At 37.8% G+C, this 20000-nt stretch overlaps 1 protein-coding gene across 1 annotated transcript in view; it reads right to left on the bottom strand.

Moving 5' to 3' along the window:
- LOC106867558 (tubulin beta-4 chain) overlaps nt 1-20000 on the bottom strand; it is a 61852-nt gene that overhangs the window by 12886 nt on the left and 28966 nt on the right. The gene's annotated exons all lie outside the window — the stretch shown is intronic.

The raw sequence follows: 20000 nt of genomic DNA, 5'->3' as shown, positions 1-20000 counted from the left end.
AAAAAGAGTAATGTCACTAAGTTGCTTCATTACTGACCAGTTATCTGCTGAGTGACCAACTAATTATTAACTAACTCAAACACTTTACCATATTTGAACAACACTGCCAATGTACGAGGAGATGGAAGTTCAGCTACAAAGAAATGTCGAATTTGCTTTTATTGTACACAATCCCGACTATTTCTCGCCAACAGTTTAACTCTTTCGCTCTCTCTCTCTCTCTCTCTCTCTCTCTCTCTCTCTCTCTCTCTCTCTCTCTCTCTCTCTCTCTCTCGGTTTGTGAGGTTGTGTTCAAATCCCACGAGACTCTCGTAAAGTCAATTAAGACTAGAAGACAATTTGCTGACGTTACCTCCTGAGATATAGCGTAAGCTATTCCAAAGACTCAGTTTTCGACGACGCACCAATGCTAATATTGGTTTCAGATTTTGGCACAAGGCCAGAAAATCTGGGTGAGTAGGGTAAGTCGATTACATGGACTCCTAGTGTTCAACTGATATTTATTTTACCAACCCCGGAAGGATGAAAGGCGAAGTCGACCCCAGCGGAATTTGTACTCAGAACGTAAAAACGGATGAAATGCCGCTAAGCGTTTCTTCTTTCTTCTGTTCTGTGACTTCTTCGATGCAGCGTCAACGAATGTAACCGGGCGACTGACCATCCTACCAAATTTCCCTTTAAATACTCGCCGGTAGGCTCCAGCAGCCAGCACCAGCCAACTGTCACGTGACACTGTCTAAGCTTCAACTGACCAATGGAGGGGAAGGGCGCGTAGTTTTAGCCCGCGCCCTCTTTAAACCTGCCTTCCAACAGTGTCGGACGGCAGGTATAGAGAACGTCTAAGTTACGGGGAAGTAAACAAGAAAATACCACTGTCAAACACAAACACAAAGACACACATATATATGTACGTGTGTATATATATATATATATATATATATATATATATATATATATATATATATATATATATATATATGTCGTAAGCCCGGTGCCCTGTGAACATAGAATTATATATTCCTTCTGCATATCCACAAAAATATTTCTTGCATTGAACCAAGACCACACAATCTAAGATGAGAGACGTAGCCTGCTAGATCGATCCTACGACGCACCTGGACTTTATCCCGTCGACCTCGGTGCGGCGAAAGGCAAAATATAAATGCGTGAGTTTTCAGCTCAGAACGTGATAAGGACGATGAAGGCAAATACGGTAAACAAAGGCATTTATTTAATTCGGGCCGCAGAATCATACCTATAAATGGTTTGAAACATATACGTAATACAGTTCTATATTCAAGAGATGAGGAGTTATGTACATTATTTACACTATTTACATTTGACGTAAATATGCCCACGGTCATATGGCATAGTGGTTAACAGCGCGGACTGCTAACCCCAAAATTCCGAGTTCGATTCCAAGCAGTGACCTAAATAATAATAATAGTAATAACATCGAAAAATACCTTAGGAATGAGAACCCAGGTTCGAAATTTCTCCAAGACATCTGATGAAGTCTGGAGGTATATCAGCCGAAACGTTGCGTTAACAACAAACAAGATGAGGACAAATATACGTCAAGGGTAAATAATGTACATATATGTAAGCCTGAATACGTCATCTTTTATAGACCAACATGGCTACCAAGACAATTCTAACTCATAAATCTTCATACATAATTTCATTGTTAGATAGCCGCTCCCGCATCTAAGAGAACAGTGTCGTGTGATACTTGTATATAATATTATCAACTTGTGATCTGTGTGAAAATAATAGTGTTGTTCTGTGCTTCCTAACATTGGCTTCTTTAGACGCTTATCACGACATTATGTATTTCATCTCATTAAAAGAAACGATGGGTATGTGTCTTAATCAGCTTCGTAAACTTTTCGTCTCTCCTCACCATTCTCTCTCTCTCTCTCTCTCTCTCTTTTATCTCGGTTTGTCCACAACAACTGCAAGCCCATACCTTAGAGACATCAGCATCATTGCACAACTACCTCCACCGCCACCGCCACCATCACCATTAATAATAATACTTACTCTATTTCTGCTACATTCACCACTTTCGCCGTTACTACTATTGTTACTACCATCACTACCACTACCACCACCACCACAATTATTGCCGTGACCATTGCTACCACTACAGATGCTACTATTAGCACCACCACCACCACTAAGTTTACTATTACAACAACTACTAAGACTACTACTACAGCTATTATTACAACCAACACCATCATAACAACTATTACTACTACAACTATTACCGAGAGAGAGACTTATAAATGAGATTTTGAGGCTTTAATGCATTTCTCGGGAATATTTTCAACTTGATCATCGTAAGTGATGCGAAAGTCGCTACATCTCGCTCAGAGATTTAATATAGCTAATAACAGGAATATTTGGTTTTAAAAAACTCTCGGATGAAAGAAAAGAGAATCGGAGACTGTTCGTTGGACACGAAATTGTATCTTCTACTAGCATGAAAGTTGAGCTAGCAATACCACTGTCCCACGGGAAGCCTTCGATAAATTAAATAGGAAAGATTTCGTTTTCATTTTAAACTAGTTTTCTATACACTGTAGTTGAATCTTCGAGGTCCGCCGTTAAAAACTATTTCTTCTATATCTTCTGAAGTTTCCAAATTCTTATGATGGATATTTTCTTGAATTATAAGCATTTATTGGTTATTAATTCCTGTAGAAAAGGCATGAACGTCTTAGAAGTTTCCGTCTTTACTCAAAATATGTGGTTAGTCCATATAAATAGACATATAAATATATATAAATAAATATCCTTTTTAACGGTGGAGCTCTACATAGCAGATGCTAAAAATAATAACACGTAAAAAATTGAGTTAAGAAGAGTCTCGGAAGGAAAACAAATGTAGACTTTGCATTGCACACGAACCTGCAACTTCTGGCAATATGACAGAGGAGCTTTCAATACTACTGTCCCATGAGCAGCCTTCGACGCTTTTGATGTGAAAAGATTTGGTTTTTATTTTAACCAAGTTTTCTTTATGCTGTTCCTTATAGCTTTATCTTCGAGATCCACCATTAAAAACGATTTATTCCACATCTCTCGAAGTTTCTTTTTTCCATTCGAGAGTTTTATTTTTAGCTTAATATTCTACAAGTTATGATTTATAGTTTTAGCTACTTCGAGACCCTCATGCCTTACTTACAGGAATTAATAGCCAATAAATGCTTAAAATTCAACAAAAGATGCATTATAAGAATTTAGAAACTTCGGGAGATGTGAAAGAAATCGTTTCAAACTGTGGAACTCGAAGATAAAGCTATAAGGAGTAGTATAGAGAAAACTGGGTTAAAATATAAACCAAATCATTCCACAGCAATAGGGTCGAAGAATGCTCGTGGGACAGTGGTATTCGTTGCGCAACGGTCACGTTAACAGAAGCTGCAGGGTCATGTCCAACGTACAGTCTCCGACGTTCTATTATTATTATTACTTATTTCTTTACTGTCCACAAGGGGCTAAACATAGAGGGGACAAACAAGGGATTAAGTCGATGACATCGATCCCAGTGCGTAACTGGTACTTAATCTATCGACCCCGAAGGGATGAAAGGCAAAATCGACCTCGGCGGAATTTGAACTCAGAACTTAGCGACAGATGAAATACTGCTAAGCATTTTGTCCGGCGTGCTAACGAGTCTGCCAGCTCGCCGCCTTAATAAGGCTATTAATAAAAGCGTGTAAATATTGGCCCTTTGGATAGAAAAAGTCGAATACTGTCCGTCAGACTAGAACCCACATCTCCAGTATATACGAGAGAGAGAAAGAGAGAGAGAGAGATTAAATATATCTGTGACACTCAAATCACAATATTTTGTGAATCATTGCACAGATAATTAACTCGACTTTAATCAGTATTGTCAAATAATTAAACCATTACACCTCCAAATATTGTTTTCCCAGTGCTTTTTAAAATTTTTTTATCAAACTAAAGCTGAATATGGGTGAGTCAAATATTTATGAAATTTCAGTAAATTCAGCAGTTTTTCACTTGGGTGTTGTCAGCACATTTATCGATAAAATCAAGCTAAATTTGAGCCCTCGCCCATTATTTAGTGTGTGCTGGTGATGCAATAAATTGGACTGTTTAAACGGCCAACCAGATTGCAGAAACACGTTTTTGTGTCCTGGTGATGTATTTTCTCTTTTTTTTTTTTTAATACATTCAAAGTTCGAACTGTGTATGTTTGCATGCCTGTGAGGTTACATATGTGTATATGTGTGTGTATGTATGTATGTCATTATTCAGTTTTATATCAAGATTTCTTGCCAATAGAGAAAGAATCGGTTTCCCCAAACCTTTCTGGCCTTATACCTTTAGTAGAAAGGATTATTATTATTATTATTATTATTATTATTATTATTATTATTATTAGCATCATATAAAACTAATAAACAGTGATGTGGCTTTTAAAATTCACAACAAAGCATGTGTAAAATGTGGAAGGGTGTGCCTCTCAGTTGGAGGTCTAAAAAGACATGTTAAGAGAGTGCATATGGTGGCATCTGTTTCTCCTGCCAGCCAGAACAATTGTGCAGTATATAATAAAAGGTGTAAAAGCTTGACTGGTCTTAAAAGTCATATAAGGCCATCACATGGCAACAATAATGAATCATTTCAGTAAGTCTTCTTGGCAATGACTTTTTCTCGTGTAGCGAGAGTGCAGTTATTATGTATGTATATGTATGTGTGGAGATTTGTATGCTTTGTTTTATGTATATCTTCTCATGCATATAGTTAAATATCTAGGAATGCTTATATATATACTGAAATGATTAACTTCTACAGATAGTTTTATTTCCAGTGATGGCATGAATTTGTAGTCTTCGAATCAGCTTTTTCCTTTCTAGTTTTGAGAAGCCTAATTTCTCAAGATTGATATTTAGGCAGTGTGTTACAGGTATAAACCCCAGTAATTACAGGCCCCAATAATTGCAGGTATAAACTCGGACTTATAATCTGGATAGAGTAACTACTGACTTTTCAATGTATGTTTGAATGTATTTGTGTATATGTGTGTAGAGGCGCAATGGCCCAGTGGTTAGAGAAGCGGACTCGCGGTCATAGGATCATATATTCACATATGTGTGTGTGTGTGTGTGTGTGTGTGTGTGTGTGTGTGTGTGTGTGTGTGTGTCTATTGTTGTTGTTGTTGTTGTTGGCACACCATCGCTTACGACGTCGAGGGTTCCAGTTGATCCGATCAACGGAACAGCCTGCTCGTGAAATTAACGTGCAAGTGGCTGAGCATTCCACAGACACGTGTACCCTTAACATAGTTCTCGAGGATATTCAGCGTGACACAGTGTGACAAGGCTGGCCCTTTGAATTACAGGCACAACAGGAACAGGAAGTAAGAGTGAGAGAAAGTTGTGGTGAAAGAGTACAGCAGGGTTCGCCACCATCCCCTGCCGGAGCCTCGTGGAGCTTTATGTGTTTTCGCTCAATAAACACTCACAACGCCCGATCTGGGAATCGAAACCGCGATCCTATGACCGCGAATCCGCTGCCCTAACCACTGGGCCATTGCGCCTCCACTGTGTGTCTATTACATACATACATAAATACATACATACATAAATGCATACATACATACATACATAAATACATACATACATACATACATACATATACATGCATTCATACATACATACACACGCACGCACACGCGCGCGCACACACACACACACACACACACACACAAACAACACACATAATACATACATACATACATACATACATACATACATACATACATACATGCGTGCGTGCAGGTGGTGAAAGGTCAATTGAGTTCTGGACAATTGTGCTCCTGTCAAATGCATCCTGATCATAAATATCCTGGACCTTTGCGTTATCTTTTTGATTCGGCGTCCAGGTCATTTGCGTCCTGACTATGCCTGCTGCGAGCAAACCCTCGCATGAAACTTCATTTTGAAAGGTCACGTTATAACGAGAGACCTAAGGACGGTTTCGGTTACATATCTTTCGACAGTTCACAAAACGTCATCCGTTCGCAGCTATCATGTTCAAGGTTTCCCTGTGAAGAAATCTACGATATTATTCTTTCCATTTACATCTGTTTCTACCACATATGATACTCATTCTAAAAGAACTATTTCACACTTAATGAACATTGTACGAACAATTTGTATAGACTCGTTCCAAAGCCAACATTTGACATTCAAACGAAGAATTACATGTACTTTTTATTTTATCTTTTTGCAACACTTCTACATATTTTCCTCTTTTCTTGAATGTTAAATATTCTTCACCTCCATATTTCCCTTTCTAAATCCAAAACCGAATCTGTTAACTTCTTAATTTGTGTAATACATTTACCACACTGTCCAATTTTTGTTGTTCCTCATCAGAAATGAACAGCTTAAAGAAATGTAAGTTTACGTAGATCCTGCCACGTTGATTACCGTATGGATAGGCAATCCAACATGGCAGAATCTACGTAAACATCTGATGCTGAACCTTTGTGCCTGAAATATATAAACGTTACTCAGCGTTCCCTTCTAGTATTGTTAGTGACCCACCGTCTTCATTATTTGTTACTTTTGTTTGACAATCTTTCAAGCAACCTACAATGCTCTTCCAATATTCTAAGATAGAAAACAAACAGTTCTTTATCTTTAAGGGAAAGTGGTATTATATATATATATATATATATATATATATATATATATATATATATATATATATATATATATATATATATATATATGTATATATATATATATATATATATATATATGTATATATATATATATATATATATATATATATATGAGATATTGTCTACGAGGTCATTCATACGCATATATAAATATATCCATACATTCACACACCTCCGTTTGCTCATATGCAGACACATGCAAATAATATACTCTCACACTTATATAAATTCACCGACAAGCATGCATACGCTCACAAACATGTACATACGTGCAAATGCAGCACACACATACACACACATACACACACATATGTATGTATGTATATATATATATATATATATATATGTGTGTGTGTGTGTGTGTGTATACACGCTCTCACGCACGCATATACACAACATACATACGTATACATAAACATATACCTATTTTGATAAACATTCATCACTGTGTATGCGTGCGTGGGTTTATATGTGTATGCTTGCCTATGTGTGTGGGCTGCGCATAAAAAAGAAGAAATATAAGAATAGTAAAAATGGTTCAAAATTTATGAATCGATGTGAAACGATGTTTCTATGAATATCCATCTCTAACTGGATCATACCCAGTTCTATAAAACATTAACATAGGTTAAACAGAAAAAATATTAAATATTTATATCGCTCATTAGTAGCCTTATGTTTCCAGCTGTTTTCTGAAAAACCGTTGGCTTTCAATAACTGAGCTGATCTTCATTGTCCTGACTTGTTTTAATCATTGAAATAAAAGTTTGTTTTCAACGTAAATTAATGCAAGCACATTTAATACTCGCTGCGTTAGCAAAGCTGTATCATGTGTTGAGGAAAAAAATCAATATTAATAGATAACTAATGTTGTGTACGTTTTTCTAGTATTCATAGAAAATTACTCCGGGCATGTTATTATTCTATCTCTCATCCTTAACCGTTTCTCCATTTCCAGAGAAAGCTATCTATCAATAGATTCACTGGGATTACAATGGGAACTAAGATGGGCCTCAGTCACGCTAACCTATTCGTTGGTCACGCTTTGGCTCAATCTTCAGTTCACTGTCCCCACCAGCAGTGTCGTAACTATAATGTGTGTTGTCCGAGGAGGCAGCCATGGAACTTGCCTCCTCTCGAACCCCCACAGCGAAGTGGAGATTATGCGCCTGCATAATCTTCACTTCATTTGGACTACTCAACAGCAATATCAACAACAGAAAGCTTTTCGATCCAATAACATGGCTGAAGGAAAATCTCCATAGGTGCCTTCTACATATCCGAGATAATCACACATATAATACAGTGAGTTGTAAAGCTCCAGTTAATTATCTGAGTTTAACATTGCTATCAGTAGGTAAAAACTCACTCAAAATAAGCAAGGGACGTAACTCTGATAAGGTCAGACAAACGAAATTTTTGTATTACACGGAAGGGAGAGGATCCTGTTTTTAAAGCCTAAAAGTTAATATGCCAAAACTTTTGCCTTTCATCCGATAAAATTTTACATCGCACCTAAACATTGGGTTGAAATTGTCATAAATGTTGTTTGCTCTAATAAGGCTGGCTTGGAGACTACACAGCAAGAATCTTAAGATCCTACCACCCTCCACAATCATCAAAACAACCACCACCCCACCAATCAGCCACTGCGTCCATCAACACCGCACGCTACCATCACTACCATACTGCTACCACTACAGCCATCATCATCATTACTATCATTATCATTCTCAGCAGTACCACCACCACCATCACCGTGAACATCACCACCATTACCATCATCGGGACCACCACCACCACTATCATCAACATATCTATCATCTGTTACAAGTAGCATTCCTACCATTATCAACATCACAATCAACAAAATCACCATTACTATCGCCAACAATATAAGCCCCTATCTTTTCTGATGGGTGATTGAACGCAGCATTTAAGAGAGAGATAACGGACCCAGAGGGGAGAGTTACCGGAAAAGGAAGCGGTTGTATTTCATCAGATCTGACAGGTTTGAGGCAAAGTTGATCGGTATTTTATGATATGTAAATATTTATGTGTCAGTGTTAATCTGTCCTGCTTCATCACTACTGTTGTACTAATGAGAACGATGGCAGATGGAGGAGGAAGTGGGGCTGATATAGAAGAAAGATGGAGGAGGATACAAGAGATAGAGAAAGAAAGCGTGAACGGTGGAAATTATCGATGCGATAGGGCAGCTGAAAGACGGAAGTAGAGAGAGAGAAGAACCTTCTAAATGAAAGAGAGATATAAAATTATTATGAATGAAAATAAGAAATGTGTGCGTGAGTTAGAGGGAGAAAGAGAAAAATTGATAAAATAAAATAAGAGAGAAGGGGAGAGAAAGACGAATGAAATAAAGTGGGACTAGGCCAAAAAGAAGTAGACAAGGTAAAGAAGCTTTTAATATTAGCTAATTGTAGGTGGCGAGCTGGTAGAAACGTTAGCACGCCGGGCGAAATGCTTAGCGGTATTTCGTGTCTTTATGTTCTGTGTTCAAAATCCGCCGAGGTCGACTCTTCCTTTCGGGGTCGATAAATTAAGTACCAGTTGAGTACTGGTGTCGATCTAATCGACTGGCACCGTTAGTAGAAAGGATAATTATTACATATTTAATATTTTTAGAATATTTTGTATAATTATATAATTCTATAAATATAAGTATATATTCTTTTATTATTTTACTTGTTCCAATCATTTGACTGCGGCCATGCTGGTGCACCGCCTTTAGTTGAACAAATCAACTTCAGGACTTATTCTTTATAAGCCTCGTACTTATTCTATCGGTTCTTTTGCCGAACCGGTAAGTTACGAGGAAGTAAACAGCAGCATCGGTTGTCAAGCGATTGTAGGGGACAAACACGGACACAGAAACGCGCGCGCACACACACACACACACACACACACACACACACACACGATGGGCTTCTTTCAGTTTCCATATACCAAATCTACTCACAAGGCTTTGGTCGACCCGAGGCTATAGTAGAAGACATTCGCCCAAGGTGCCACGCAGTAGGACTGAACCCGGAACCATGTGGCTGGTTAGCAAGCTACTTGTCACACAGCCACTCCTGCGCCTATATATATAATTATAGAATATCTATATATATATTGTAGACGTATATGTCGTAGACCACAGGTGAGAGTTCTGAAATTTGTTCCAAAACCACCTGCAAATAGTGATCAAATGTTTGTGCTGCTGTATATCAGCTCACTCCCTTCTTCAAATTGACATTGCATGGTAAAGGTGCACGGTGTACCACATGTCTGATATAAAAGTGATGGCAGAGCAACGTGAGCTCAAATGTTTTGTTCAAGAACACGTGTTCATCCCGTCCGGGAATCAAACTCAGGATCTCACAATCGTGAGTGCAACCACGTGACCTAACATGTGTGTGTGTGTGTGTGTGTGTGTGTGTGTGTGTGTGTGTGTGTGTGTGTGTGTCAACATGCCAATCTGTGAATCAATCTGTCAAGTTCATCAACATCTGTCCCTTTTTCTATGTATCCGTCTCTTTGCCATCTGTCTATCTGCTTCACTCTTGTCATATCTTTTCGACAAGATTCCCACTACACACACCCTCCCCTGTAAACAACAAGCACACACACACATACACACAAATACACACACACAAACACACATACATATATACAAAATAGTCGATGAATGTGTGTGTTCCAAGCTGTATCAGTGTTTGTCGGTTTCCGTGTATGTATGTATGTATGTATGTATGTATGTATGTATGTATGTATGTATGCATGTATGTATGTACTAGGCATTTTTAATCCTATGTATGTATATATGTTGATTTATGAATATATGTATCCATGTGTATAAACATGGACATGTGTACGTACGCTTGTTTGTATATACGTATTATGCATGTATCTTAATCTATATACAGTTGTATCAATATGTGTTCGTAGATGTACGTGGGTGTGAGTCTACATCCGTTTCTCTTCCTCTGTTTACCAATTCCTTAGACCATGAATCACCTTTCTTATCTCTCCTTTATTCCCCTGTCATTTCTTTTTCCCAGAATGCATTTCATTGCTAAATTTTCTCGCCAGTGTTTTATTTTATTTTCTGGGTTAGTAAAAAGTGCAATAATTTATATGCAGACCCAAGCTTACAAACACATCCATAGACAGACAGACAGACAGACAGACAGACAGACAGACAGACAGACACAGATACAGCCATATTTAACATTCTGCTTTCCACTTGGATGAGGGAAGACCTTTCACTGCGGAAATTGTCCCGGGACTAATGACGTCATCGAATCGTAAACTTATGCACTTCTGCGTCATTGTGCTCCGTCAGCGTCAAATACCAAATTCGTCTTTCACAGCCCTATAAAAACGATAGTTGTTATTTATAAGAACAGTAAATAAAAATGGTAAAGATGTTTACTGGTGGGCTTAAAGCCTGAATTTCTCTTGGGCTCCTTGGACTAATCCCGCAGTGAAAGGTTTTCCCAAGTCCGAATGCACATAAAAGTGTTAGTTATGATTATAATCAATTTTATATATATATATATATATATATATATATATATATATATATATATATATATATATATATATATATATATATATATATATATATATATATATATATATATATATATATATATATATATATATATATATTCAACGCTGCTTTGTGTCACTCTTATTATTTTATTCCAACTGGATCAAGATTTATGCACAACAGTAAATGTACTATTTACCCTTCTTACACACACGCGCGCGCACACACACACACACGTATACATACAAATATACAGAGATAGATAGATAGATAGATAGATAGATAGATAGATAGATAGATAGATAGGTAGGTAGGTAGATAGATAGATAGATATAAATATGTGTTCAAATGTGTATACCTTTTTATAAATGTGTATACAAATAAATAAATAAATATGTGTGTATGTGTGTGTGAGAGAGAGAGTGCGTGCGTGCGTATGTAAGCGTATGTACGAGAATGTTGCATGATTGTATGGTATGTGTTGTTTGTATATGTCTGACATGTTCGTACGGAAAGGCGTTTTGCCAAATAAACTGCATACAATTCGTGAACTCGTCGTTGTTGGAAGCACTGGATGCTTTCTGAGCCAATGTTGAAGTAGATATGAAACAGCGATCATTAAACTCAGAACTGAATGCTGCACGGAAACATCTGCAAATAGGAAACATCAAATTTATGTTTATTCATTAACTTTAAGTTGTCTGGAAATTTTTCCATTTTTCTTGAGATGTCGGGTGCGAGGGGGAGGGGGGGTGAGACATAATAGTAGTAGTAGTAGTAGTGTCGTTGTTGTTGTTGTTGCTGTTGTCATTGTTGTCGATGTCGTTGTCGTTGTTGTTGTGGTGATGGTCGTCGTTGTCGTGATGGTCATGGTGGTGGTTGCAGCAGCAGCAGCGGCAGCAGCGGCAGCAGCGGCAGCAGCGGCAGCAGCGGCAGCAGCGGCAGCAGCGGTAACAGCGGTAGCAGCGGTAACAGCGGTAGTAGTAGTAGTAGTAGTTGCTGTGTTCGTTTTGATTGGTTGCTTATGTTGACGATGGGATTTGTTTTGCGCAGATATATCCCAGAATCCAATTAGCATATAAAATAAACCAGACGGCGATATTCGGTTCGTGTTTGTTGATGGCTGGGCTTAAGGTTAGAGGAAAACGAAAATTAAAAAAAACCAACTAACTCACCTTCTGCATTTCCCTTATCTCGGTGACATGTTAACGTCCGAGAATTCTCGAGGACGACTGAGAACGCCCATTGCATGAGAACGCAGACGATCTATGAGACAAAACGCCATTGGTTAAACTTCGTATAGTTACAGATAACTACGACAACGTTGTCTTGCGATGTTTTACTGTAAGTTTTAAGTGTCTTTCGTATTGAAATAAGTGCAAATTTATGGTATCTTTATGAGAAAATTTGAGGTACCACTGCGATATAGTTGAAACATTATTTTGAAAAGAAAAGTAAAAACATTGAAAGAATATGTCATAGACTTTGAATATGACCTCCTGAAAGCAACTTGTTTTCTAGAGAATTCCTTGTTTGTTGACTGAAGTGAAGGAGAGTTTTATCTTTTACTTGTCTCACTCATTAGACTGTGGCCATACTGGGGCACTGTCTTGAAGAATTTTAGTCAAATGAATCGAGCCCAGTACATTTTTTTAAAGCCTAGTACTTATTCTAGTGGTCTCTTTTGCTGAACCGCTAATTTTCGGGGACGTAAGCACACCGACACCAGTTGTCAAACTGTGTGGGACAAACACAGACACAAAGACACACATAGATTCGACGGGCTTCTTTCTGTTTCCGTCTACCAAATCCACTAACAAGGCTTTGGCTAGCTTGAGACTATAGTAGAAGACACTTGCCACGCAGTGGGACTGAACCTGGAAGCATGTGGTTGGGAAGTAAATTTCTTACCACACAGTCACGCCTAAGAATTTTCCAGAATAAACACTGATATAACGATGTGGTTTCGAGTTCGATCTTACTGCGCGGCACTTTGAGCGGGTATCTTATACCATGACATCCGGTTAAACATTTATTGTACCGTCCGGTTCCAGAAAAAAAAAATCCCCCAAATCGCATAGCCTCTTATCACTAAAAGACCTAGCTAAAGCGTAGAATTTGACAGCAAGGTCACAAGAACTTCATTCTCGTAATACAAGCCTACAGCTACAATTCACATATAATTAACATATCTCAGTACCATGGTTACTGTAACGAGTTGATTTTTTTTAATGCATTGGTGATGGTTAACAAGAGTTTACAGACACTGGTAGCAAAACCGCATTTGCTATGCTTGGTTTATGGAGAATCGACAATGATGACGTCTCACGCGCCTTTAGAACCTGACAGAAGTACCACCGAAGTAGACGCCATCTGTTGATTGTCAGTTTAGTTATTCAGCTGACAATACACCGTCTACGACGCTATACAATGGTAATTAAGCGGAGAAGACAAACATACATAATTAGTTACGATTTACAAGCCGTGGAATATGCTGAACAACACTGGGCAGCTGAGTGACAGACCACGACCAACTGAAAAGAAGACAATGATTTGGGAATAAAGAAAACAATGGGTGGTACTAAAGAAAACGAGAAGGGGGGAAAAACAAGGAGGACGTCAAAAAGAAGCAAATTTCTCAACAGAGCAAGTTTGAAAATTAAAGATACGCAATCAACGATGTATGGTGGGCATATAATCTCAATAAAGATGATATTATGCAAGCCAAGGAGATTAACAGGAAAAAAAAGAAAGAAAACTAGCAGCAGTTATGTTACCGAGTCTTCATTTTGGAGTTATTGTTTCATAAACAGACACAACCGAAGTATGAAAGTACGAACCGGTATTGCACAGAAGTTGCCTGGGAAGTATGAAATAAATCATGGAGTTTCAGATATATGTGATCAACGTCAGAAAGGACTCAAATTATGAACTAGAGCAATATGGATGAAGTGCTGTTAGCATTCAAACAAAGATGGTGTCCAACTAGACATGAAAATGAAATGCTCTGTTAGATTTAGCCAGTTTTCCAAACTTTTACTCGTAGCAACAGCGTATTGCGTTTTGCAAGTATATTAAGTACTAAGTATATTAAAGTTTGTAAGTCAATGCTATGTTTACTTTTTGTGTTAGCTGGGCGATTTAATCTCTTTTAGGTTATCTGTACAGATTTTCAATAGAATAGATAACTCAAAAGTACCTTTATTAATTCCGGAAATTATTTCGTGCAGTATTCTTGCTGGTCGCAGCATTAGTTAAAGCTTGGCGGTATTTCGTCTGTCTTTACGTTCTGAGTTCAAATTCCACAGAGGTCGACTTCGCCTTTTATCCTTCAGGGTTGATAAAATAAGTACCAGTTGAGCACTGGGGTCGATGCAATTAATTTACCCCCTCCCTTGAGCCAAAATTTGAAACCAATATTATTATCGATATGGCAGCGAGCTGACGTGCGCCTTATCGATGGAAATTGCACGGAAAACTTTGGTACATACGTGCACGTGTGTGTGTGTGTGTGTGTGTGTGTGTGTGTGTGTGTGTGTGTGTGTGTGTGTGTGTGTGTGTGTGTGTGTGTGTGTGTGTGTGTGTGTGTGTGTATGTGTGTGTGTGTGTGTGTGTGTTCTGTGTATTTATATAATCAAAGGGTGAGAACCAGTACATTCACAAACAGAAATATCTACCGATAATAGTGTCGGGTTGAGCAAGCTCCCTTTATGCCGATGTCCAGATTGTATTTCATATCTAAAGAGAACGATGGAATAAATATTAGACAAAGTAGTTGAACAATATAATCGGAATCCTTGTATGGCCGCTATCAAATGGCTGAATCTAATAAAAAGGAAACACGTTATCTACAAGCTAGATTCCCTGTCCAATGACGAAGAAAACAAAACGTATGTGGCTGATTTGAAATCAGAATACGTGGGCTGGTTGAGCCACAAACTTATCTACCCAACTAGTTTGCATCCTTCGGCAATAGTAAACTGTAATCAGTAGAATTCAAGGAAGTTAGTGCTAATCTGCAATTAAGCAAAGCAAAGAAGGAAAGACGTATGTTAGTTATGCCGTGAGGGGCTGCGTGTGAAATGAAGGATGATAACAGCTAACTTTTTGTCGGGTCGCAAATGAAATACACAGTAAATAAAATGCATACAATCTCCTGACAAGAAACATGACTGCTGAACGAAACTAAATTGTTTAACACAAATTACTTTTGAAATAGGAAGAGAAACTGGCGGGAAGTCATGTACGAAAGAGATACGATAGCATGAGATAAGCGCTCTTGTATATATATACATATATACATATATATATGAATCGTTATAGTGTTATCAGTAAGATATTCCTAAGCGACGAACCCTTCCCACAAAAGACATTACCAAATTAACCTAATAATTGTCTTTTTTATGTGATATAGTGCAAGATTTTCTTTTTCTTTCTTTCTTCCTTTTTTCTTTTTTTCCGCCCCCCCCCCCCTTTTTTTTGCTTACTATATAATGTTAACAAAACTTTAAATGTTGATTTTGATGGCAGCTTTGCTATTAGACTATTCTTAAAATACTATTTTTTGTTGTTTTTTCTCAATTAAATACGCAATTACACGAACACACACACACACACACACACACACACATATATACTTATATGTATGTATGTATGCTTTTTGTATGTATAATAGAACAAACAGCAGGCATCGAGTCAGATTATGACATATTTATACAACATATAAAAAGAAACAAATGCACTTGACATTGTATTACCCAATGTGTATGTGTGGAGGTGCAATGGCCCAGTGGTTAGAGCAGCGGACTCGCGGTCGTAGGACTGCGGTGTCGATTCCAGACCGGGCGTTGTGAGTGTTTATTGAGCCAAAGCACCTAAAGCTCCATGAGGCTCCGGCAGGGGGTGGTGACGAACCCTGCTGTACTCTTTCACCACAATCTTCTCTCACTCTTTCTTCCTGTTTCTGTAGTACCTGTATTTCAAAGGGCCAGCCTTGACACACTCTGTGCCACACTGAATCTCCCTGAGAACGACGTTAAGGGTACATGTGTCTGCGGAGTGCTCAACTATTTGCACGTTAATTTCAAGAGCAGGCTGTTCCGTTGATCACCTGAAGAAATGAATCCATGGAGATGATCAACCGGATACCCTCGGATACTATGGACTGCACTGTAATCATCCCAGAACTACGGATTGTGATCTTAAGTGTCATGTGATTTTGTGGAAACGCGCGTAGCGATGCATTAAATGTTTATAAATTTCCTCTAAGGATTATTATTATTATTATTATTATTATTATTATTATTATTATTATTATTATTATTATATATGCAAGCATGCACACATATATTTTTAAATTGTATGGTCTTTTGTCACTAGAATTCAGGTCAACAAGGTACTGTTGACTAAACATTAGGTAACAGATTTATTTTTAGAAGGTTTGAGATGTAAGCGAAGACATAGCTGGTCTCACTTTCCACCATGTCGACAGGTAGACGAGGAATGAAGCAATACATTGCGCTGGTATTAACCTTTATTTTAGCGATTATCGGAGTTGCTTTTCGAATTCAGATAATTCCGTCTGGCGCCACAAAACATAGAAATAAAAGGCCCCTTCGTTGAGATATTTGTTAACAACATCTGGATAAATAGTAAACCGTTTCTTCTTCCAGTAACTCAATTCTAAAAAATTTTTTAACCCTTTCAGACAAATAAGTGATTTGAACTCATACAACATCCTCTGACCTTATTTTTTTATCATTTTCTGGAGGCTTTTTTCTCCTTCTTTATATTCGTCCCTTTTTTTTTTATCTATCCCTGTTCTTTTTTAGCGAATAACACGTTCTCAAAGGAGTTGGTTGGAAATCAAAGGAAATTTTCTGAAATAGAAGCTTTCTGTCTAATTCTTAAGGGGGAAAATGTGCGAGGAATTCAAAGACCGTTGTATTTTGAAAAGAATTGTTGGATTTCTTGAAGCAAAAACAAAGAAGCGAAGATTAATCTGAATGTGTGTGTGTGTGTATGTGTACGTGTGTGTGTGTGTAAATAAATATGTCAGTATGTACAAATATATATATATATATATATATACACACATGTACATATAGACACACACATACATGCATGCATACCTATGTGTGTGTGTGTGTGTGTGTGTGTGTGTGTGTGTTCGTATGTGTATGTATGTATATGTATATTTTGTGTGTACAAATGCAAGTATGAGTGTCAATGCTATATTTAGAGCTCCATGTAGATTATCATCATCCAGCAGTCTCCTTCCAATAGAGTGACAAACAGCTTCTATACGTAGTTCAATTACTAGTTATGAAATACAGAACAAATGTTGATCGTAAGTTCTAATATATAAATACATATATATGTATATATATATATATATATATATATATATATATATATATATATATATATATATATATATATATATATATATATGTATGTATGTATGTATGTATGTATATGTGTGTATGTATATATATCCACATATATATATACATACATGCATACATATATATATATGTATATATATATATATATATACATATGCATATATACATACATATATATATATATAGATAGATAGATAGATAGATATATAGATAGATAGATAGATAGATAGATAGATCTACTTTTATATACATGCATTCGTATGTATATATATTCTTGCATACACACATACACACACATATATATGCATATATGTATAATAAGTATGTACGTGTGTGTGTGTGTGTGTGTGTGTGTGTGTGTGTGTGTGTGTGTGTGTGTGTGTGTGTGTGTGTGTGTGTGTGCGTGTGTGTGAGAGAGAGAGAGTGTGTGTGAGAGAGAGTGTGTGGGCGCGTGCTTATCCTATCTTTATGTAGTATTTTTTCGTGTTCTATTAGAAAATGTATCATTCCAATAAAGCGCCGATCCTTCACAAAAAAAAAACGTAAAGACAGACGAAATACCGCTAAGCATTTCGTCCGGCGTGTTAACGTTTCTGCACACACATATATACGACGGGCTTCTTTCAGTTTCCGTCTACCAAATCCACTCACAAGGCTTTGGTTGGCCTGAGGCTATAGTAGAAGACACTTGCCCAAGATGCCACGCAGTGGGACTGAACCCGGAACCATGTGTTTGGTAAGCAAGCTACTTACCACACAGCCACTCCTGGCAAAATTTTACGGAATTGGGTAAAATACACAGCGGTAGTTGTTCCGGCCCTTTTTAATCTGTGTTCTTGGGTTTCCCGCTTTAACAAATTCTTGATTCTTGCCAGCCTTTTGTGGAATTCACTCTGCTGCAAACATGCAGACAAGGTCTCCAGTTTGAAGACAATTTCCTTCCTTCATTCCTTTCTTTCTTCCTTCTTCCCATCAATCACTGGGAGTCCCGATACGAATAAAAGTCTCCGGTGCTACCCTTCCCACCCTGAATAAACAATAAGAGAAATGAATGCTTCTTCAGACCCAGGGAAAACGAGATTTATGAAAGGACCCCATGACTAAGGGACAGTAGCCTGACCTCGTTTTTTGCCCAACCGGATTCTCACATCACCATCTTCGGTTGGTGGGGGGGGGGGGCGGTCAACAAAATGAATGAAAACCAATCCCTTCCCTCCGCCACCCTCAAGACGATATTCTATCTTGTACACTCTCCCCACCACTCACCCTACATATAGAAGTTAGGAGATTAGTTGATTAGTGTCAATATACTATAACAGCGTCGAAATGTAAACCAAGCGACATTGTAATGTTCTTACCATCATGCTGTTTACATTTTCTAGGATCTTAAAATGACACGTGACCAACCGTATTATCCATTCCTATCCTACCACTTCCTTTTCTCTCTTACTCTTACTCTCTTCTCTCACACACATATATACACGCATGCGCACACACACATGACTACCAATACAGCATGGCAGTGGAGATATGTGATACCCCTAATAACGCGAAGATTAGATCTTTATATGCTTGACAACTGATGTATTCTGTGCTGCCCTCTGGTAACCTTAATTCTTCCAACTAATTACAAACACAAACTGGAGCAGATGATAACTGAGTCCTGCTGATGAACGATTTTTTTTTTTTGTTGGTTTATTACATAAAGAGTAAAACTAAAATTGATTTCAAATTTTGGTACAAAATCAGCAATTTCGTGGGAAGGAGTAAATCGATTACATCAGCCCTAGTACACAACTGGTACTTGTTTTATCGACGCTGAAAGAATGAAAGGCAGAGTCAACCGCGGCGGAATTTGAACTCAGAGCGTAAAGATGGATGAAATGCCGCTAAGCATTTTGTCCGGCATGCTAACGATTCTGCCAGCTGGCCCTTCAAAATATTCTTTTCTACTCTAGGCACAAGGCCCGATTTGTGTGTGTGTGTGTGTGTGTGTGTGTGTGTGTGTGTGGAACGCAGTCGATTAGATCAACTCCAGTATGCAACCGGTGCTTAATTTATCGATTCTGAAAGCACGAAAGGCAAAGTCGACCTCGGCGGTGTCCTTCAAAATATTAACAACGTTTCGGAACCTAAGTCCTCTAAATGAATCTAAATTCTACTGAAGCAACCTTAGCTGTATTTTAAGAAATATATGGTGGATTTATGTTAGTTAACTTTAGAGTGCTGGAGTATGTTTACTGGAATATACACTGTAGTTTTGTTTCATTTGGATATCTGTACAAATCCCAGTGAAGTTTGG

The sequence above is a fragment of the Octopus bimaculoides genome, chromosome 13 (genome assembly GCF_046866305.1).
Source record: "Octopus bimaculoides isolate indiv1 chromosome 13, ASM4686630v1, whole genome shotgun sequence".
In the NCBI taxonomy this organism is placed as follows: Eukaryota; Metazoa; Mollusca; class Cephalopoda; order Octopoda; family Octopodidae; genus Octopus; species Octopus bimaculoides.
Note: the sequence above shows the minus strand (reverse complement) of the source record. Positions and strands in the feature narration are given on the sequence as shown.